At 46.6% G+C, this 22,351-nt stretch overlaps 2 protein-coding genes across 2 annotated transcripts in view; both read left to right on the top strand.

Moving 5' to 3' along the window:
* Positions 1–492, top strand: part of LOC119387965 (uncharacterized) — a 204,468-nt gene extending 203,976 nt beyond the window's left edge. The window contains exon 9 of the transcript XR_007415486.1: positions 382–492. The gene's annotated coding sequence lies outside the window, so the exon portion shown is untranslated. The remainder of the gene's footprint in view (positions 1–381) is intronic.
* LOC125757730 (SKI family transcriptional corepressor 2-like) overlaps positions 1–22,351 on the top strand; it is a 206,900-nt gene that overhangs the window by 33,820 nt on the left and 150,729 nt on the right. The window lies entirely within an intron of this gene.

Here is a 22,351-nt window from a genome sequence, read left to right as displayed (position 1 = left end):
CGTTACCACTACTCTCTGCACATATAAAGAGAGAGAGAGAGAGAATGAGTTCATTGGGAAAGTGCACAACATAATATTCCAGTAGATACCAAGTCACTGCGGCATTCAGGGCGATGATCAACCGGATGCTGCTGTACATATAAAAGCTATAAGATGAAGTGCTGATCTAAATATAAACGCATCGTGTTTCTAATACCACACCAGTGAGATTGTTTTTCCCTCTAGTGTTCTTAAAAAAGCTCTTACACAAAAGGTCGTGAAAGCAAACTGAAATTTGGACGCGTACGATGCGTCCGCCCCTCGTGTTCAATCCCCACTAGTTGCTCGTCTACGAACCCTTTACCTTCTACCCCCCCCCCCTCCTGCTCAATTCTATTCCAGGAACAGAAGGCAAAGGAAGTGTCGCAGCAATACAAGGAAACGGCCCGCTAATCCAGCAGCCTGAACAGACCAAGGGCAGCGATGACACAATAAAAGTGCCTCTACTATGCAGCCTTTTGTTTTCGATACTTTTCCCTAAAATCAGTTGCACGCTCTAGCATCTCCTTTTGTTCCACAAAAATAATCTTCATCTGGCTTGCTTCGTTTACTTTCTTGGAATCTCGGCGCTTGCTCGCCACTTTTCTATCAAGCATGCTACGTCACGCTGATTGCGCGCACGCCGCTCACTACCTGAAAGTTCCGGGTGTCCGGCGTTATAGCAAGGAAAAGAACACAAGATAGATGACGATTGTTCGAAAGATTTATGTTAGACACGCGAGTTGCTTATGTTCCGGCAAAAGGAAAGCACACGTCGTGTTTTTGGGTACGCGAGCCGCTAACGTCCCCTAAACTAAAACTGTGGGGCAAAAAGATAAACCGAAAAATGCAACTGTTTGGAATGTTTCAGAGATGATGTGCCGTCAGTGTTAAACAAGTGTTGTAAGAATAAGAAATCAAGTTTCTTCTCCAGTGATTCTCCAGTGATTTTAAAGAGACTTTTTCCTTTTCTTTTATCATCCGCTCTTATGTATTTGCTCCTGGAAGAATAGCTAATCGAATAACCTCGTGTGGTTAATATCTATCTATCTATCTATCTATCTATCTATCTATCTATCTATCTATCTATCTATCTATCTATCTATCTATCTATCTATCTATCTATCTATCTATCTATCTATCTATCTATCTATCTATCTATCTATCTATCTATCTATCTATATATCTATCTATCTATCTATCTATCTATCTATCTATCTATCTATCTATCTATCTATCTATCTATCTATCTATCTATCTATCTATCTATATATCTATCTATCTATCTATCTATCTATCTATCTATCTATCTATCTATCTATCTATCTATCTATCTATCTATCTATCTATCTATCTATCTATCTATCTATCTATCTATCTATCTAGCCGCCTACGTCTGGGCGCTCTCCTGGTCGTCTCCACAACTTGTAATATACCAAAATTGGCATAGCAGGGGATGAATAACGCAAAATACCTGTTGCGTACGTCATGAAACCCTTTCTCTCAGTCACCTGTGGCACATACACTTTTTTTTTTTTGCGACATAGACTTGCCCTTAAGGCATAATATTTGTTTTGTATATTTGTGTTAAATGTGCGCCGTTAGGCCGGTGTTGTGTATGAAGTGAAGAAGTGTCTTGTGGAATGTGTTGTCATGTATCCATCGGTCATAACTGTTTGTGTCACTGTAGCGAAGACCAGCTTGCAGGAGATGACGGGAGCGTTCCGACTGTAATCCTTGGCATGTCCATATAAGGTGGTATGCATCTGCTTGTATCACCGGAACAGAACAGTACGGGCATGTAGAACCAACTGGTAAATGCGACCAGTTCCATGTTGAAATAACAGCCGGTGTAAGGGCCACCCCTGCCCGAAGCCTCCTAAGCACAACTTCCTCCGCCCTAGTAAGGTGAAGGGGGAGAGAGCAGACACACGGTGGGATAAGAGCGCGTGTATCCTGCCGGAGAACATTTTTACGGGCACGGAGTGTATTTAGGGGTTGAGGTGGAAGGGGAATAGATGGGAGGTCTGTATTAGGAGGGCAGTGTGCCTGTTGGTCAGCAGCAATATTGTGAGGGTTCGCAGCATGGCCTTGAACCAGGGTTAATGTTACGCAGGTATGTGCCACAGGTGATACAGAGTCTCAACCAACATAGTATCCGCGATCACACACATTGACACGTAAGGAAAGTGATAACTGTTGGGGCTTTATGTCCCAAAACCACGATATGATTATCCATGTTTAACCATGTTGAAAGCGACTGCGATGTCTACGATCATATGGGGGCTACTCGACTTGCCATGGCCGTAAGTATAACGTAAGTATTTCGTGTTTTTATTACAGAAAAAGCACTTCTTTTAAAGCAACACTCAAGTCAGGACATGTGTTTTAACAATTAAACGAACACACGTGCTGCGAGATACAAGGTAGTCATGGGCTTCGGAATAACTGAATCCATCTGGGTTTCCCTGAAGTTCACTTCAATACGCAAACCTTTACACATTCCACCCTATCGTAATGCGACCACCACTGTCGGGAACTGAACCGATGATCTAGTTTTCAGCAGCACAACGCAAAAAAACAGCCGAGAAAAACCTAATCAGCAAAGAGGGTGATCTATTGATTGAATACTCCAATCGACATACCTACATTTTTTGGTGGAAAGAATCTCTTAAATAGCAACGAATGTGGACAGTTAGCGCCGAGTGACGCAAGTGTTGCTGCACTGCTAATTTGTTCTTGAAGATTAGTGTATCAGAAAAAGGAAAAAAAAACAAAGATGTGCCATCCGTTCGATTGTAGCGCAAACAACAAGGACCCTAATATCGGTGTTTCACAATGTTTATCAGATGGTGGAAAATTCATTGCGACCTGGAAATCGTACTCAGCTAAGAACTTTCATTACTGAGAAATCCGCGTGGGTTTCCTGGTAGCTTCACGCTACAGACGAATAAATGGCAATGGTTTGCTTTTCATGAGCGTTGCTCCACCTGGCGGGCTTCCGCATACCTAACCTGTTAAGACGGCAGTATCCGTTGCAAAAACTTGCTGGTGCCGCCAAGCGGAAGTTCAGAGCCGAAGCAATCTCCAAATTCCATGTAATTTTTGTCGACTCTATCCAGTTTTCTGGCATCCCTGATGGCGTTTTCCGTTTTATTCAAATCACTTCTGCTAATTTAAACGCTACCCACCTACTTGTTACCGACATTCGTGTGCTCTGTTTCAACCTTCATAATTTATGTGCATACTTCTTTGGACCTTCGCTTACTCTATCCGATTTTCCATCGTACGGAGGTGTTCACGTACTGCACGCTATCGGGTTTAGCAGATGCATTCTCTACAGAAACAGTGACAACATTCTAGAAAGTTCCGAAGCGTGAACGTGCTTTTCGTTCCAGGCGATAACGTTCTTATTTCCCACATTGGTGCCCAGTCAAGGGAGAGAGAGATAAAAGAGGGAAAAGCAGGGAGGGTGCCCAGTCACCTTAATAAGCCAGTTATACGAAAGCCCGCCAGATGGAGCAACGGTCATGACAAGGAAACCATTGTCATTTACCCGTATGTAGCCTGAAGCTACTTAGAAATCTATGCGGATTTCTCAGGAACGAAACTTCTTAGTCGACAAATTCCGGACCACAACGAATTTTTCGTCATCTAAGAAACTTTCTGTTAAATCGGTAGTAGGATGAGTTTCTTAAAATCAGATCATGTATTTCTTTAAAAAATCATACGCTATAATTACGCGCAAGAAAAAAAATGCAGCTGACAATGACACAGGACATCTTAGCAACGGTGGCTAGCCCAATCCCAGTGAAATTTTATGTTGCACTCTTGCAGCCCTCTCCACCATCCTCCTTTATTCTTTTAAAATCGATTTATGCTTGTAAATTGCTTATATGATATCAAGCCAAGACAAAAAAAGAGTAACCGCCGCCAGAAAATGGTCACAACTACTCGGTTTACCTTATTTTAAATAAACTAAGTTGCCAATTTAAGCCTCTAAAACAAGAAAATCCACTTTTTGCCGCATCAAATCCTAACTAGAAGTTTCTAAAAATTTGACCTCGTATTGACTAAAAAATTATACGCTATAACTGCAGCGCAAGAAAAAAATTCCGGCTTATAGCTAGCCAATAATAACCAACCAGCGTTGGCTAGCTTATAACTAGCCAGTGTTAGCTAGCCAATTATAAGGAGCACATACAAAATAAATCCTAGTGAGCGCGGCCCTTGGGCTCAAAATTATCGAGCTTTTCGGCCGTACGAGCTCTTTGCCACTGACCAGACACCTTCGATGATATTAAGGCCGTTAGGATCTCATAAATCCCGTATTCACGAAGCAGTTACTGTAGTTTGTGTGAACAAGTGCCAGCCTTTAGTGGCTTTAGTGAGGTCCTCGTTATGAAAAAGAACCTAAATGAAAAGCCTTTAGTGGCAGTGAACATAAAGACAACGAAGGCGGCCTAGCGATTTCAAAAAGATTTCGCGAACAAAAAATACTTTGCGAATTCAGTTTCCGTGCTTGTCAGCTGAAATACAAGTAATCGTCATCCTGCTAATTCAGCATTTTCATCTCGGTTCATCGTTTTAGTACCTCTCGAACACCTTGAGGTCTCCCGGAAAAGCTGCCGTCGGGGATCACTGCACATTACGCACAATTTCTCCGCAGCGTAACCACGATACAGCATCTTCCACTGATAATATCCTCGTCTACGTCGTCTGCGTGTAGTCTTCCTAGTCGGGTAGAAGTCATAGTGCGACCTGTGGGCTTTTCGGTGCTTTTTGTACCTTGAACTCAACAGTGGTCTCACAGATGGCGCTGCCCTCTTAGCTTCAGCGATTGTATCGATCTGGTTGCAATAGGAGTATTCTTCCCGCGACACTAGGTAGCACCAGTGACTCCTTCGACAGGTCTGCTAAATATATGAGCGGAAATCCGCGCATTCTGCAAGGTATGCAAGTCTAATCACAAATTTCAAAGAACGTTGTGCGCAGCGTTTCTGGTCTCTCGCGTGCCTCGTGAATAACATTTCGTTCGAGTGACATCAGAGTGTGTTACACCGGCCCGAACTCCAATAGAATAGGGACATTTCAGTCACTGCAGTAATACCGGACCTCTTTAAAATTAAAAAAAAAAGACTAAAATGAAAATTGTTTCTCGCAACGCTTTCATACCGTTGCCCAAAGGAGTCATGAACAACGTCCGAGCTAAAAGCCAACATTTCGCGGTATGTTGTTTATAAATCATGGATGCGTCTGCACGATCGTATATTCAAATATCTCGCGTAAATAAAATTCTAGAGGCTTTGACAAACATTCATCTAACCAAATACTTCGAAGTGGTTATCAACGAGACTTAAATAATTTGCTGAAAGTAAATGACGTAATTAACGCTTATGCCTCATTACGTCGCTTAGTTCATGACATAAACGTCCTGAACAGGGCAGCCGATATTCTAGTTCACGTTAAGGAGACAGAACAAAGGCATTGAAATGCGCACAAGTTATTGGTGATCATTTACGGGATCACCAAGAGACAATTACCAAGCCTGTACATTTACCAAGGTTGATTCGCTAGTATGTACAAACCATTTATAATGGATTTGGCGAAAAAGAAATTAAATTTTGTTGCATCTAGCCTTTAACAAACTGAAGACGTGTAACTTACTCTATGGAGATGCCCGTTTAAATGACAAAGCACCATGAATGATGATGATAGATAAATTATTTCATTAGGAAAAGAGAGGGTTGAAGGTCACTCATGAAGAGATTGAATGAGGGGTGGTAAGCACACACTAAATGACGCGCGCCAAGCCGCTAGTAACTCCGAAGTGGGCTAATGTCACATGTTCATCAAGGTGCTCGAGTACGTCCTTTCGTACCGCTTCCAAATCGGGATGTAGAAAAATGGAGCTGTTCCTTCGATGAGTATGTAGTGCAGGACCGTGTGAAATGAGGTGCTCCATGTTGCCTATGCATGAAGAGTGGCAAAAGGTACATATCCAGAGGGTGTCAATGGCCCTCTTCCGGTGAGCAAGAGACCGCCATCATGAATTATGTAAGGGGTAGTGGTTGTTTCGGCAAGTTCTTTGTTTATAAATGTTTCCGTGGATCGGCTGAGCGCTTGGTTCTCAAGAATACGAGGGGGTAACGTATTTGAGTGAGACGCTGCGGCCGCCGAGGTGAGCGGACGCGTTCACATCGGCTCCGTTTTTGCGAATGTTTCCGCGGCTTTTTTGGTCACTGTGTGGTGCAAATTTGACATCATCGGATCCGTGAAGACGAGAGGATTCGGCGGATACTTGACTTTGAGGTGGGCCACCCTTTTTTGGAATTTATTTGGACTTTTGTGCTCGCGCCGCGTTGGCCGGGAGCTGGCCCAGCGTCTGGTAGCCCTATACGTGGAGGGACGCGCGCGTCCGGCATGGCAGCAATGCAAGTCGAAGGGCAGGTGCTCCCGACAGAGGAATTTACTGAAGACCTGGGATGGCGGACGGTGCCCAGCCGAAAATCAAGAGCTCTGACGAAGCCTGGATTAGGCGATGACGGTTCACAAGGCGAGATGGCTGAACGAAGGGGCGCGGGTGAACGGCGCGAAGGCTTGGTAATCAAGCAACGCATTGTGAAGGCGTCGCGAATGCCGCCGATGCCAGAAGAGCACATCAAGATAGTCATTCGCCCACGGGGTGGATTGAATTTGGAGAAAGTTAGCCCCACAACGGTGGGCAGGGCTATCGTCGAGGCGGCAGGCCTCACTACTGAGCAGACTACAGAAGATGTTATCTGCCCCAACTTTATGCAAAACATCTTGGTGGCTAGTACGCCAGAAAGGAACAACGCTGAACGATATGTGAGAATCAGGTCAATCAGAGTGGCGGACAAGGATTTTGAAGTCAGTGCGTACGAGACGGCCCCACACACGACGTGTAAAGGGGTCATTCGCAATGTGGACATTATGGATGGCCCTGTGACCCTTGAGCGGAACATCGTGAATGATCGCAATCCACTGGCTATGGCGGTCAAAAGAATCAAGAATACAGGCTCAGTCATCATTGTCTTCGACGGCTTAAGAGTGCCCAATTTTGTTAGGTATGGGCCAACCTTGGTCCGGTGTTACTTGTATCGAAAGCAAGTGGACATATGTTATGTGTGTGGCAAGCTTGGACATCGGGCGGATGTCTGTCCGGCGCCCGATTGTCTTGAATGCCGAGGATGTGGGGCTCGGAACCCTGAAGAGGACCATAACTGTGAGCCTTGTTGCAAACTTTGTGGCGGCCGACACCTGACGGCGGATAAACAATGCAGACAACGGTACCAGGTTCCCTACGTCGTGCGTGTTCGACGACAGGAGAGAGCCAGGGCGGAGCTAGCAGCGGAACAAGAAGCAGCCGAAGCGGCGCAGCTGGCGAGCGTCCCCCAACGCTCTAGGGGATGCTCGCGCTCTCGGAGCCGGTCAAAGTCGAGGCGGCAGTCATCGTCTGGGACTCCAGCCCCCAGGAGCCGCTCTGTGTCTATTGGTGGAGGCGGCGGTGCAGCTGGAGGCCGGGCCACCTGGGCTGACAAGGTCAAGGGCAGCATCAACACCGGCCGAACGCGTGAGCAGAGCCAGGAGCATGTGTCTGGTAATAGGGATAAAGACAGGATTGCGCAATTGGAGAAAGAAAATCATAGCTTAAAAGCAGCCATTGAAGGGCTTGTAAAAGAGATAGCTGAACTTAAGAGAAGCTTACAGTCCGCTAACAGCGGTAGCTCAGGTCAGGGTAGCAAACCTGATGGCCCGGTTGAGGTACCAAGGTCTGTGGAGGTTGCTAAAGAGAACATGGCTGACGAGGAGACGCCAGCTCCGAAAAAGAGGGCCCTCTCCTCGACTGTGCGGGTTCAGGCCAAGGTTGGTTCCGACCTTAAAGAAATGATGGCGGCATTGCAAGAAAGCGTAAATCAGGTCATTAATAGATTGGAGCGGATAGAAGAGCGAGAAAATGTCACGGATCAGAGATTAGGCAAAATTGAAGTCTATCTAAATGAGACGGTGGTTCCTGTTATGGAGCGGGAGTGCTCTCGGCCGCTTGCCCAGCAGGATAAATCTCCTAGTGGCATTAAGCTCACCTTAAGTAAACCGAATTTACATGGTCAAGATGGCGGCTCCAATAAATAGTTCATTTAGTATTTGGCAGTGGAATTGTAGGGGATTCAATCATAAGAAGGCGTCCCTGCAGCAGTTTGTTAGAACGGGTAGTGTGAAACCTCAGGTCATCATGCTACAGGAAACCCTAACGTCTAGCGTGACCTTAACCGGTTTCAAAGCGGAGGTTAAAGGTAATGAGCAGGGCAGAGGGCTCGCAACACTCATTAATAGAAGGTTGGCGTATGCTAGGCATGATCTTCACATGGCGGATTGCAGGATTGAATATATTATGGTGGAAGTAATTTTAGGTCGGCAAGGGGCATGTCAGAGGAGCGTCTACCTGCTTAACTTGTATAGTAGCCCCCGAGACACGAAACAGAGTTTCAAATCTCTCTTGAACAAGGCAGCCAGTCTAGCTAAGAATGCGCCATTGCTTATTGGAGGAGACTTTAATGCCCCCTATAATGTATGGAAGTATGTCTATAGCACTACTAAGTGGGAGAGACTATGGCAGCAGGCACTAGACTTGAATTTATCTCTGATTACAGACCCTTCGTATCCCACTCGATGCGGCACGTCGACATGTAGAGATTCGACACCGGATCTTACTTTTGTTCGGGGGGTGGTGGATTCCTCTTGGTCAAATTCTAATATAGATTTTGGTAGCGATCATTACATACTTATGATTACTTTGGTAATATCTAAAAAAAAGGAGCGCACATTTAGGGTTGTTGACTGGGATGCATTTAGGAAACGCAGAACGCAGAGAAACGAAGATGAGGGTAGTGAGTTGACCTTAGAACAGTGGACTGGTCAGCTTAAAAGTGACGTTGAGGCAACCACTAAAGAAATTAAAACAGATATTGACACAGAGCAAATGGATAGTCGTCTGGCGCATTTGTTGGAAGCGAAGCAGTCAATGTTAGCGAGATGGAAGGGTCAGAGGTTGAACAGAAGGCTTAGAAAGCGTATAGCAATGATTAATCGGCAAATTGAAGACCATTGTCGGGTATTGTGCAAGCAGCAATGGGATGAAGTATGTAATTCGATTGATGGTGGCATTAAAAGGGGAGGCGCCTGGAATTTGTTGCGACATTTACTGGATGAGACAAACACTAAGTCTAATCAGAGGACGATAATAGGTAAGCTGGTCCATCAGGCGTGTCGGGACTCCACGGAGGAGGAGGTACTGAAGGATTTGGCTGACAGATACCTTCCGTTGGAGAACTTGCAGGACACGCCTGACGTTGTCCTGGAATATAGTGGGAATGAGAATAGAATTATGGATGATGAATTTACTGAAAGTGATATAAGGGTGGCGTTGCAGGATCTTAATAGTCGATCGGCATCAGGGCCGGATGGCATTACAAATAAAATGTTACGGAATTTAGACGAGGGGTCTATTCAGTTCCTTACGCGGGAGATAAACAGCCAATGGAAGGAAGGATCTTTCCCAGAAGAGTGGAAACTTGGTACTACAGTTCTCATCCCGAAACCAGGGAAGGCCATAGGGCTTGAAAATCTCAGACCAATTTCGCTGACATCGTGTTTGGGGAAAGTGGCTGAGCATGTGATCTTAAATAGGCTGACACGTTATGTTGAGGACAATGGGGTCTTTTCGCCCTCGATGATAGGATTTCGGCCCGGCCTCTCGACTCAGGATGCTATGATCAGGATTAAGCATCAGCTACTTGATCGGCGGACGAGGGATACTAAAGTACTACTTGGACTTGATGTGGAAAAAGCTTTTGATAATCTCCGACACTCTTTTATTCTACGAGTGCTGTCGGACTTGAATCTGGGGCAACGGCTTTTCCATTTTGTTAAGGCTTTCCTTATGGATAGACGGACATGTCTTAGGTTAGGGGAGATCAAGTCGGAAGTCTTTAAATTGGGTTGTCGTGGTACGCCGCAGGGATCCGTCCTCTCGCCTATGTTGTTCAATCTGGCGATGTCAAAGTTGGCTAATGTACTGGACACTGTCGAGGGTATTGGCTATACTATCTACGCGGATGATGTTACTGTATGGAGTGTCGGTGGTAGTGACGGAGAGCTTGAGGCTAGGCTGCAGGAAGTGGTAACGCTTACGGAAGAGTGTTTGGGTCTTATGGGGCTCAAGTGCTCCACTAAAAAGTCGGAGATGTTAATCTTCAAATCTAGGAAATTAGGTCGGAGGCCCAAGGATTGGGTACCAGAAGTTGAGACTTGCATTACACTCCATACTAGGGATGGGTCACTGATACCAAAAGTAGAGGCTATCAGAGTCCTCGGCTTGGTAGTTGAAGCAAATGGATCGAATAATATAACCATTCAGCGTATTACCAAGAGGACGCAGGAGGCCATAAGACTTATCAGAAGGATCTCTAATAGGCATAGGGGATTAGGAGAAGAAGGCGCGATGCGGTTAGTTCACGCGTTTATTTTGTGCCATTTCTCGTATGTGGCAGCTATGCTAAATTGGAAAAGGGGGGAGAGAGACAAATTGGACGCTTTAATTAGAAAAGCCGTTAAGGCGGCTCTTGGTCTGCCTGTGAGTACGTCAAACGATATGTTGTTGCGGTTGGGATTGCATAATACTTTGGATGAAATTGCGGAGGCTCAGCGTACGGCACAGAAAGAGCGGTTGCTAGGTACACCGGCGGGTAGGTATATCTTAGAGACAATTGGAGAATCGGTGGTTGCGTCGCGCGATGGGGAGCGTCTATACGAGTTGAACGCGAACCTTAGGGCTAATATCATGGTTCATCCGTTTCCGCGGAATGTGCACCCTGTGCACAATGTAGGGAGGCGAAAGGCGAGAGCCAGGGCTCTGTTGCGAGAGGCAAAGGATCGGGAGGAGGAGTCGGCGTTTGTTGACGCTGCATGGATTAATGGGAAAGATGCTTACTCGGTGGTGGTGGTAGATGGCAAAGGGAGCGTTCGCAATGCCGCTTCCGTTTACACAAAAAATCCGGGGGTCGCTGAGCAGGTGGCTATTGCTCTAGCACTCATTGATTCAGGCAGAGTTTTAGTCTTTAGTGACTCGCGATCTGCGATTAAAGCCTTCTCGAGGGGAGTTGTTGCAGAACCGGCTTACAGACTGCTGCAGGGTAGGGACATCACTTCGCATACAGTTACTTGGTTTCCGGCGCACATGGGGTCAGTGGAGGGAGCCCCGCGTAACCTCAACGAGGTGGCGCACAGGGAGGCACGAGGATTAGTGTGCCGTGCACTCCCTGAGGAGGCCGGATCTCCCGCTCCTGAGTTTAGGGACCAGCTATTAACTTATAACGATATCACCAAGCACTATTACCTAGGGCGCAGGGCATTCCCCTTGCCACATTCTAGATTAAACAGGCCACAGGCGGTTACGTTAAGGCTTCTGCAGACGCGGACGTACCCTAACCCGGTCGTCATGAATAAAATTAATCCGGACTGCGGGATTTCAGTCTATTGTAGTAAGTGCGGGGGTTTGCTCGATTTAGACCACATGCTTTGGCGCTGCTCAGCGTTGGCCGGTGATGGTTCTCAAGGTGAACAGTGGTGGCAGCGAATGCTGCACAGTGACGTGCTGGCGGACCAACTCAGGGCTGTCCAGAGGGCCCGTGTGGCGGCAGAAGGGCTTGGCCTCTCTGTCCCGACATGGGAGCGGCCCGCATCAGTCCTGGACTGAATCCTCAGGACATAAATAAAGTTATCCATACCATACGTATTTGAGTCTCTCCCAGTTAATATACTTGAGGAAGCGTCTCCGTCGTGCCATTTCAAAGTGAGAGTGAGGCGGCAAATTTGCGTAGGGGTGGATACCGAGATCTCGAGATCCACATAGGAGATGTTAGGGATGATAAGGCAGAACTCCAGCACTTGAGGTGGTAAGACTGTGTGCCACCTCGTTACCTCCCGCCTGAATCCCCAGGTGACGCGGCATCCAGGTGACTCTAGTGTGAATGCCATTCTTCTGTTTGTGCAGGAGAATCTTGCGGACCTAACGTTGTCACATCGGTGTTTGGATTATCTATGTCCTTTACTGCTTCAAATGAGTCACTGTACATAGTTGATGGCGCTATGTTATCCTGTAAAGCGGTCCAGATGGCCAAAAGTTCTGCTTGTGCAGGCCTCGCGTTGTCCGTTCTGCATATGTAGCGCTTAGCCTCACCGGTCGAGAGAGAGAGATTTATGATGACATCAAAGCTGAGAGGTCGGCTTGAATCAATTTTCTGACCAGCTACTCAGCGTTTGGAAAGGGCAGGGGGGACGGGGGGAAGAGAGGAGAGAGGAGGTATTGATGATGAGGATGAGGGTGGGGATGAAGCAAAACCATGAATGTCAAAAACTATTTAGTTTCTTGTCTGGTTCCGTCTAGCGCAAAAACTTGTTCTGAGCTTTTAGAATACCGCGCTGATGACGAGGTGGAGGTCCCAACAGGACTTTTTCCGATACTTGTTGCTTGACAGATTTCAACAAGAAGGTAGCCATCAATATTCTTTGTATGGTATATCACGGGCAGACGCACAAGAGGTGTTCAGTAGTCTCAGGATCGTCACATACCTCGCAATTCGGACTGTCTGCACGGCTGATAAGGTGTAGGTAACGACGTGTGAATGCCACACCCAGTGTTAATTTGTGCAGTAAGCTTGTACTGCACATTTTCATGGTTGGCGGTATTTGAACGTACATGTCTGGATCGAGTTCGCGAAGACGGCGGTGACGGTGACTTGGTAAGGACCAATATGCTGCGGTAGTTTCGCGGAGGAGTGCATACGCATCGGCGTTGGTGTCCGACCATGAAAGATGAATGGGCAGTAGCGTCGAGGGTTTGTACCATGCTAAGGCCAGTCGTTGTCCATCGAGAGTGGCGTCGGTAAGTGTGGCATTGACCATGAAACAGACTTCACTCTTGATTTTTCACGTGTCTCTTCCCGCGGAAATGCTTCCATACGCCTTGTAGTATGTATTATGTCCTATATGTTAACACATACCCGCACGGCCCACACACTACCATGAGATATTTGTGGTTTCTCACGCTTAGCAACAGCTTTCCGTCCGCCCTGTCACCTACGAACATGTTCGCTAGCCCTTTGAAATTCTGTGCACCTTTCCTACTCCAATACTGACATCATGTGCGCTACTAATGTAAATATTTACAAAAAAAAGTAACTACAAGAGATGCAAGGCCAGGTTTATATCACGATTTGCCTACGTGGACGAATCGCAAAGAGAATCCCGTTTGCGCGAATCATGAGTGCATTGCATTTCGCGGCGAACGCACCAAATACACGCGCCGAACTGCATCTCGCATCTCCTCACGGTCCATTTCGTCGCATGAGGATGTGTACATCTGATGTATATCACATAGCAAATGCTAGGGTACCGCGGACATTTTCGATCATCGAACAATCAGACATTTTCGCAATAAGTGATTCATGTGCGGGTAGAACTGCGCAGGTAACGTTCGTTGCACAATCTGTAATGATATCATTTTCCAACGCCGAAAGGCGCCTCACTATGGGTCGAAACATGAAGGACAAAGCGAGGCAAAAAAGAAATGAGCAGCTTTCATGCGTTTCAAAATCCAATTCTTTTCTATCGCAATATAAACTTGAACACCAGATAGCATGCATGAGCGAATATCGAGATGGGTGTTTGTATATACTCGGATCGCGCGACACATTTGGTCTCAAAGTTGAAGTAAGGAAGCATGGCGGATTTAGTTTCAAAATCGAAGCATGTGGATCGGATTATGAAACAAGAGAGTTACGTGAACACCCCCCCCCCCCCCCCCCCAAATTCATCGATGTGCACGAAAGGTCGAATTACACGACCCGATGTCGTCTAATCCATGGACAAATACAACCACTCCTTTTTGAACGTGACCCTATTGGGCGAGTGTAGCGTATATCAATTTTTGTAAATTACTTGCTACGTGAAGAATTTCGAATACTTTGACAATGCTTCCTTCAAGTATCGGCTACCGCACGTTTTTGCTGAGCTCTGGCAGCATAATATCGATGTCATTTCACGCAGATAATAATGGACCAAAAGAACGAACTTAGTCAGTCAAGTAGGAGTATCGCTTCATTTTTTTTTTTTTACTAAGCGTCCCCTTTCAACGCGCCCACTCTGTCGCCGTGGTTAATGATCTCTATCTGCATTGCGGTGCTTACTTTTGCAGAGGCTCAGGAGAGCTTACTGCTGGAAGCAGGCAATAATCTGAACAGTCTACAGGATTTCTCGTATGCCCTTATTTGCAGATGAGCTCTTATTCGCGCACCAACAGCACTTTGACGACGTTCATGGCAGCGCCACAAGAAACGATAGAGATTTATTGCGCGTCTATGTTTAATAACCGCTCCTTATCGGCGGACCCCTTGAGGGTCTCTCCTCCAGCACAAGTGAATCGATTGGCCTGAGCCAACATCGGCTTCACGGCGCATCTCTAACAGGTGGGCGGCCGTGAACGCATCCAGAAGCGACCGATCCAGACCGGCGCCATCAAACGCACGAAGGAGAGAATGAGACCGAACGGGGGGTGGGCTTTTGATACGAAAGCTGCAAGCCTTTACCGATTGACGCATTCCCCGGGGTTCCCGGGCGCAGATTCAGGTGGCGCCACCGGCGAAAGCCTCGCTACTTTGCACTGGGCGCGCTGCGGGCGATCGCACTGGCTTCTGCCGGCGGAACGCGCCGTTCGCCGACTGGGATTTCCGACTTCGATGCGACCGGCAGGTGAGTAGTTGCTCTTCTCTGTTTTTCTTTATTTCAGCCTCGCAATTTTTTTTTCCTGTCCTTTCGTACTCCTTTTTATGCTGCTTCAAGCCGTCCTCACTCCTTTGGGACGAATCAGAGCATGTTGGCGCGTTTGGCACTAATGGTTTGAAAAAGGTTCTTAGGGATAGAAGGCGGCCCGTCGCCTCCACCGGCTACCGGAACGCGTTAGCGGGGAGCCGGCGCGCTCCTCCTCTCTCTCTATCGCTGCTGTGTCAGCTGAACCTGGACAAGCCGCTTCGCGCCGGTTGGTCAGGGCACCCAGCGACGATGTCGCAATGCCTGTTGTGGCAAAGCATATTGTCATTAGCAACGGTCTTCGCCGGCAACATTTCACTTCTTCTGAACACGAGCGCGGTGATCGCGGGATTACTGGAGAGCCGTTTTCTGACCGCTTGATTCTTGAGAGAGATGAACTTCAACAGCATAATAAGTGTTGCATGCAGACTATGCTTACGTGTATACAAAACTCATTGCCGCTATTATGGAGTTCGAAAGCCTCAAACTTTAAAAGATGGATCGACCAAGCGACAATGAGTCGATCCCACGCACATACGTCGTTTCCTCGCCATGACCGGCATCTGTAAATTTTAAAGAGCTCACCAAAGCAGGCAAGGCGCAACATGAAATCAAATTCCAGTGGATACCTGGCCATTGCAACATTCCTGGAAACACAGCTGCCGATGAAGCGGCACGACAAGCACATCGTAAAGATGTTACTATTTCTTTACCAATTCCGAAAAATGAATTGCGTGGTCTTATAAAGGCTACAACTTTCAGAATGAGCAAAACTGCTTGGTTTGACCAAAGTTCAAAGAGCTGTGATTTATATCACATCGATCCATTCATTGAATTCAAAATTACGATAGCATTAGATAGAAGTATGGAAACTCTTACTCACCGATTCAGGCTAGGCACCGCATACACAAAACATTTTTTGCACAGAATTGGTAGAGCTGAAACTCCCGAATGCGAATGTGGATTTATAGATGAAGACGTATGTCACCTTCTCATAGACTGTCCACATCATGACACGCCGCGACGCCGTCTTAAATCGGAACTGTTGGCATTAGACCGCAGACCGTTTAGCTTGATTAAACTTCCGGGCCCGTGGCCAACTAGAGTTTTACAGACGCAAGCTTTAAAAGCGTTAACACGTTTCTTACAAGACAGCGGCATTGCTGACAAGTACTAAGAAATACCGAACTTTCATTTGTATAACACATGTCGTACTTATCATATGACACCCATCATATGTGTGTGCTGAAGTCAATAACGTATCGACTGTTATGTACTCACGAGCGAATACATCTTCGTAAAGACCAGACGTGTGCTCTGCTGTTTTGTGCTGGTCGGACCAAATATTAACGACGGACATTATCAGAGACTTCATTCGCTGTCTTTGGAACATTTCTTTATCATTTTGTTGTGATATGTGCCTATAAGTGTGTTTTTGCATATGTGTGCCCGAGAGTTCTATTTTACATGAACTGCCTTGTATGTTTTACTTTAAGATATGTGTTCAAGTTTCACTCAAGGGCTAAGGAGTAGCCGGCGCCATAATTGTGCGCCAACATCTCCTTATATATCATATCAATAAAAAAAAAGAGCTTAAAACAAGTGACGTGCCCAACACAATGATCCTGAATTCTAGGTATTACACGTCGAATGGACCTTAGTGCAATCTCGGCAAGAAATTACGCCTGTCACTAAATGTTCCTTTCTGACACTTCTCGGCACGACTTTTCTGATTATTTCCTCCAATCACAAACTAAATAAAACTGCTCGTTAAAACATAGGCATATTTTTCAACTACAAGTGCCTGACGACGACTGTCGACGTGATAGAATATAGATATTGATTCAGCCGATCACACTTAAGTGCAAGAGTCAAATACCTGAGGGCATCTCGACAAGACTCTTTCACCGATTTTAAAATTTTGCTTGTGAAGCTACTTTGCGACACGCAGTAGCAATGAATGTTGCTATAGCGCTTAAAGAGGACAGAAATTCGCCTACCTTCAGCGTCTACCAGCATTTAAAGCGCATTGCTATGCCGCTACCGTCACTGTCAGTTCTAACAATCAATATTTCTTGCATAATTTTTATTGTAACGCTTCAAGGGGAAGCTTCAACGCAACGAAAATTGATTTAATTATTACTAAATAAACATTCCAACGGGACACGATCAACTACGTTGCGTTTTGCTGCAGGTCATGATTAAAATTCCAATGAAAATCTGCTTTTTTCAAATTTTATATAGCGTGGTATAAAAAGCGTTCAGTGGTACACTGATGTGACCGGTAAATCACAGGACAACTGCGCTCGTCTTTTATTTTATTTTTCATTTTGATACATTGCGGCGTCGAGGCAAGCTAAAGTTAAACTAATGTTCATAACGAGGACTTGCATCTCTTCGAACAAGAGCGCTTAAAGAGGTGATATCTCTGCTCGATTATCACCATCCTGTTACGATCCATGCCAGTCACCGCGCCGAGACGCTCTCACTGTGAAATATCTAATCACACGCGAGGGTGAAACTGATTTGAATAATCCTGTGCTATGACTATATATATATATATATATATATATATATATATATATATATATATATATATATATATATATATTCAAGTTCAATTCAATTCAAAATGTAAATAAACTATGCCCAAACTCTTTCTGCATTACAGAGAAGGTTACACCAACGAAATGGCATCGCAGAGAAACGATAATGGCTCATAAAAGCCAACAACAAAGAACGACCGATTATGCTTCACGGTGCATTTAATTTATCATGCTGGGGAAAACCGAAGTCCAAGCGCAAACCGCCACACTCCATTCCATTTGAGCATACCGTTAAAACATATCTCTTACTCCAACAATAATCGCACCTTCACCATTTTCGTGCCCCCAGTTCTAGCCACATGACTCATCGTTTGATAGCGCTTTGTTGCGCCCAATGTTTGCCCCAAAAAAGGCGCAATTTTATCTCGTTTCAGGCGGAAGTATTGTCTGCCGCTGGGCCACTCGTTAGGCGAGAGCAGCGCCTGTAGACGTTGCCCGGGGAACAAGCCATTAGTCCCCGCTAATCACCGGCGCTGCAGCTTTTAATTTGTCTGGGCCAGCGCGCTGTGGTTAGCGGGATGGCGCGCGCGCGCGCGCCGAGGTAATGACGACCACGCAAAGGCCTGTTAGCGTCTCGCGGTTGCAGTCTCTCAAAACTCGCTCTCACGGCCGCCCGAAAAGAGTGCCGCTTAACGCGGGTTCCCCCAGGAATGCTCCTAACGGCGCCTGTGTGTCTGCCCGAGAGCAACGGACGACGATTCCAGAGGCGTTCGCTTTGATTATAAGACGCACGTGCGCATCGCAGCCTCATTCGCGGTGGTCTCGCATGGCAGCCTACGTGCCTTGCCTTCATCGCAGTGCGCGCCTCGACAATTGATGAACGTAGACATCGCGACAAGTATTAATGGAGATCGCAAATTTGGTGCGGGGCATAGGAGAACACACGCAGCACAGGGCAAGCTCTGTGTGTGCTCTTCTATGCGCCGTCCCGGATTCGCGCTCTGCAGTTTAGCATTATGAACCAACTAGCCGAGCAACAAATTCCCTTGAGCGACAAGTACTACAGTGAGCGTGCGTCTGTCTAGATCTCGGCTGCGTTTTGTGAAAGGTTTACCAGAGAGAAGTGATGTGAGTAATACAATTTCTGAGGCTTTACATACCAAAACCACGATATGATTATGAGGCACGTGGTAGTGTAGATTGAGCGCAAATGGACGGGACAAAAGAAGACAAGACGACTAGACGAGCGCTCGTCTAGTCGTCTTGTCTTCTTTTGTCCCGTCCCATTTGCGCTCAATCTATTACATAATGAACCAACGCGCCCAACAGAGCATTTTACGTGGTAGTGGTGGGCCACCTGGGATTCCTTAACTTGCCCCCAAATCTAATAAGTAAGTCTAAACGGAAGAAGATTAGCACAAGTGAACGGTGGCCGCAGCCGCAAAATTACGACACGCGGCGCTGTTATTCACGAGCACGCCGATTGGCCGCGAGATCGAGCGGAGTCGCCGCCTGGCGGCTTCTGGCTGAACCGCGCCTAGTGTTGATTCCTCCATGCGTCGTCTGCTAGCCACGTTGTTTTTGCATGTGCGCGTACGTCATGCAGGTCCTCAAAAGACGGTTTGTTCCGTTGCGTTAGTGCAACTTTAACCTCTCGTACGTATGCCTAACACGATGCAAAGAAGCATTTGACCTTGATCGGCTGTATATGTACTGTAATAAGATCAGTGAGTGCACTTGTCGAGAGTGCTGTGTGTGGTCGTCGTACCCTCCGTTCACGAGAGTCATATCAGTAGGTGCCGCTCTGTGGTCCAAGCGCATTGCAAAGTGCACTTGGCGTTGTCCTAAAGATGAGAAGTATTAAATCTCATGAGAATATAGTCTTTTAGCGGCTCGGTGTTAAAAAAATAGGCTCTCATGCACTTGCACGTTGTGGTTAGGTGTATAACTTCAGGACTGTCGTTTATAGGTTTATGCGACGGGGTTTACTTGTGTACGGTCCTGGTCCTACTGCAGAGAAATATTTCTGCCAAATCACGTCTGACACTTCGGTACTTAAATTGCCCCTAAACAGAACGGAAAATGGAATGACAGGGAAATCGCAAAACTGAGTTGCCTTGCGCACTTGTGGCGAAATGTATATAAAGACACCCGTGTACTTAGAATAAGGTACGCGTTAAAGAGCCCTGATGGTCAAAATTAATCCAAACGGCTTACTTTACATTTATGTCGTAGTAATTTCACGCGAAGCCACATCTTTTTTTTCTTTACATTATCTTGAGCGCTTGTGTTGCGTTGTAATAGTAGATTGACGGAAGGCAGCGGACATTATTCGCATGAAAAAACGTACTTTGGTCCCGTCTAATAACTGGGCCTTTGTTCCATTACTGTCGTGCAAGTAATCAATCGAAGAAAGCTCCATGCTGCAAAGTTGCCTTTGTGTACTGTTACTGGAATAAAAACAAGCGTGTGCGTGTTAAACGTCTCCGTAGTGCTAAAGCGCTGCCAGGCTTTCCTCAGTAAACCTATCAACTGTCCTAAATTTCATGGAGAACTGAATAAGAAATGTGGATGAATATTTGAGCACGCAGTGGACATAGTGCTATTTAAACTCATCGTGCAGGAATACGGGTTTTCTTTTTGTTTGGGGGGTATCCAGATGAACAAGAAGTAAATACTTAATTCAGTCGCACCACGGCAGTGCGTAGTAGGTGGAACACAAGCTAAACATGCACAAATAAAACAAGAAAACGTCATCCATTGCGAAAACGCCGACTGTTGCCCAAGGCGAGCAACCCGTTTCGTTGGCAGAATGCGCTTCTCTCGCAAGTAATAGTAACGTTCGCCGCGCTTCGTGCATTAATTCGGGAATGAAGAGCACACATATTACCAGAAAGCTGCAGTCAACGCATTTTGTTTGCCGGAAATCGGGTCGAATCGCTCACAATGAAGCGCTGTTGTGTGCGTTTGTATACGCGCCGACAACCGCCTATCCACACTAGCGCGACGACGGTGCTGCCACCTGTAGCCCGATCTCGCAGCGAATAGCGATATTGCCAAGCACATTCCACTTTCCAAAGCAGGGGTGGCCGGCGGACCGTCGGAAAGCAGCTCATCTTGCTGCTGGCCCATCTGAAAGCCCATATCTTAAAGAAACGCTTGTTCATTGCTTATCGCCAGATATGGCTATGCACACGATATCCTTTTTGTTTCTGGTTTCCTTTTTTCGCTGAAGTTGCGAGCAACCGTATCTTTATCGCAGTTGCCCAGAAAAAGCTGCTTGTTGGAGCGTTTTACGCCGGCCACCCTTGCTTTGGAAAATGGAATGTGCTTGGCACTCTCGATACCGGCGCGCTAGGGAAAAACGCAGCGCCGCGTGTCGCAATGTTGCCGCTCCGGCAACCGATCACTTGCGCCAATCTTTTTCCCTTGATACTGCACGCGGGCCTCTAGCATTTCGCCTTCATCGAAATGCGACCACCGCGACCAGGATTGAACCTGCGTCATTCGGGTCAGCAGCCGACCATCGCAACCATCGTACCACCGCGGCGCCGCCGAAATGTTTTGGAGAAGCCATCCTACAAGTTCGGTGTCAGCATACCTTAACACTGCTAAATGGAACCTTGGGCAAGTTACTGCAACGTGTTTTTCAGATACAACATCGCAAAGATCGCGAGACTTGAAGAAAGAATGCCTGACGCTGACACGCTAACTAACATCGCATGAGGTGCACATCTTGAGTCGTTCCTGGCAATATGGCCTTTTTTCCCCGAATTGTACAAGTCAAAACTACGATATGATCATGAGGCATATCATAGTGTGGAACGCCGAGGGTGGTGGTGTTGGTAACCATGATGTCACAGCCGGCTGGGATTGGCTCGACGGTCTGGCCGGCGTTTTTTCCCGTAAGCGGACCTCTCCACGTCATACATTTCACCGAGCATTACTTAATCTACTCTCTCCAAGCAAAAGTCAGCAGAATGGAGAACACGCTCTACCGCTACAAGTTTTCCTCAATTTATGCTCTGAAAACATTGAAAAACAGAGGACCGAGCGTCAAGTTTATAGCTACAGTAGTCGACGTCAAACGACCTTAAAGCGAGTAGTTAGCTGCAAACAAATCCGAAATGTCTGTCCAGATACTCCCTTTTGAATTTAGAGTGTGCTCCTTTAAAGTGCCCCATTTAGCAGTATGCGTATTTTTGAAGTGACATGCGTCGCCTTGTCTGGCTTGCCGCATGCACTTGGCGTTTCGTGCACGATCTTGATTGGTGTTTGCCGCCTGTATATTACCTTCTCCCTTTTTTTTGTGTACCAGTGGTGAGTAGTAGGGTTTGCCTAATTTCTGCGCTAAGGAGTTTTGCGCGCGCGCGCACGCACGCACGCACGCACGCACGCACGCAAACACACACACACGCACGCAAACACACACACACACACACACACACACACACACACACACACACACACACACACACACACACACACACACACACACACACACACACACACACACAGAGTATATCAATAAGCTGCTTCGTTGTAAATTGAATCAATACCAATGTACTGAATAAAGAAAGAAAGTGAGGGATGGCAATATGTAAGGCTCATAATGCCGGATAAATGAATCCAGGTGGCAGTGCTGCTTTTCTTCATCCTGCTTTCCCTACGGGCACAAAGGTTGTCACAGGTGCAGTGGGACGCAATACGCTGCGCTATTCCTGCGTTCGCAACGTCGACCTCCTGCATTATGGAATAGCCGGAGATTACGTGGGAGTCAATAATGAGACCTTGCTCTCTTTGGCATTGTGTGAATCGTGTTGTAACCTTTCTTGCCCCGCACACTACAGACATGAGCAAGAGAGCTTCAACGAACGTAGCGTGAATGGTTGTCATATCGG

This window comes from Rhipicephalus sanguineus, chromosome 3, assembly GCF_013339695.2.
Source record: "Rhipicephalus sanguineus isolate Rsan-2018 chromosome 3, BIME_Rsan_1.4, whole genome shotgun sequence".
Classification (NCBI taxonomy): Eukaryota; Metazoa; Arthropoda; class Arachnida; order Ixodida; family Ixodidae; genus Rhipicephalus; species Rhipicephalus sanguineus.
Note: the sequence above shows the minus strand (reverse complement) of the source record. Positions and strands in the feature narration are given on the sequence as shown.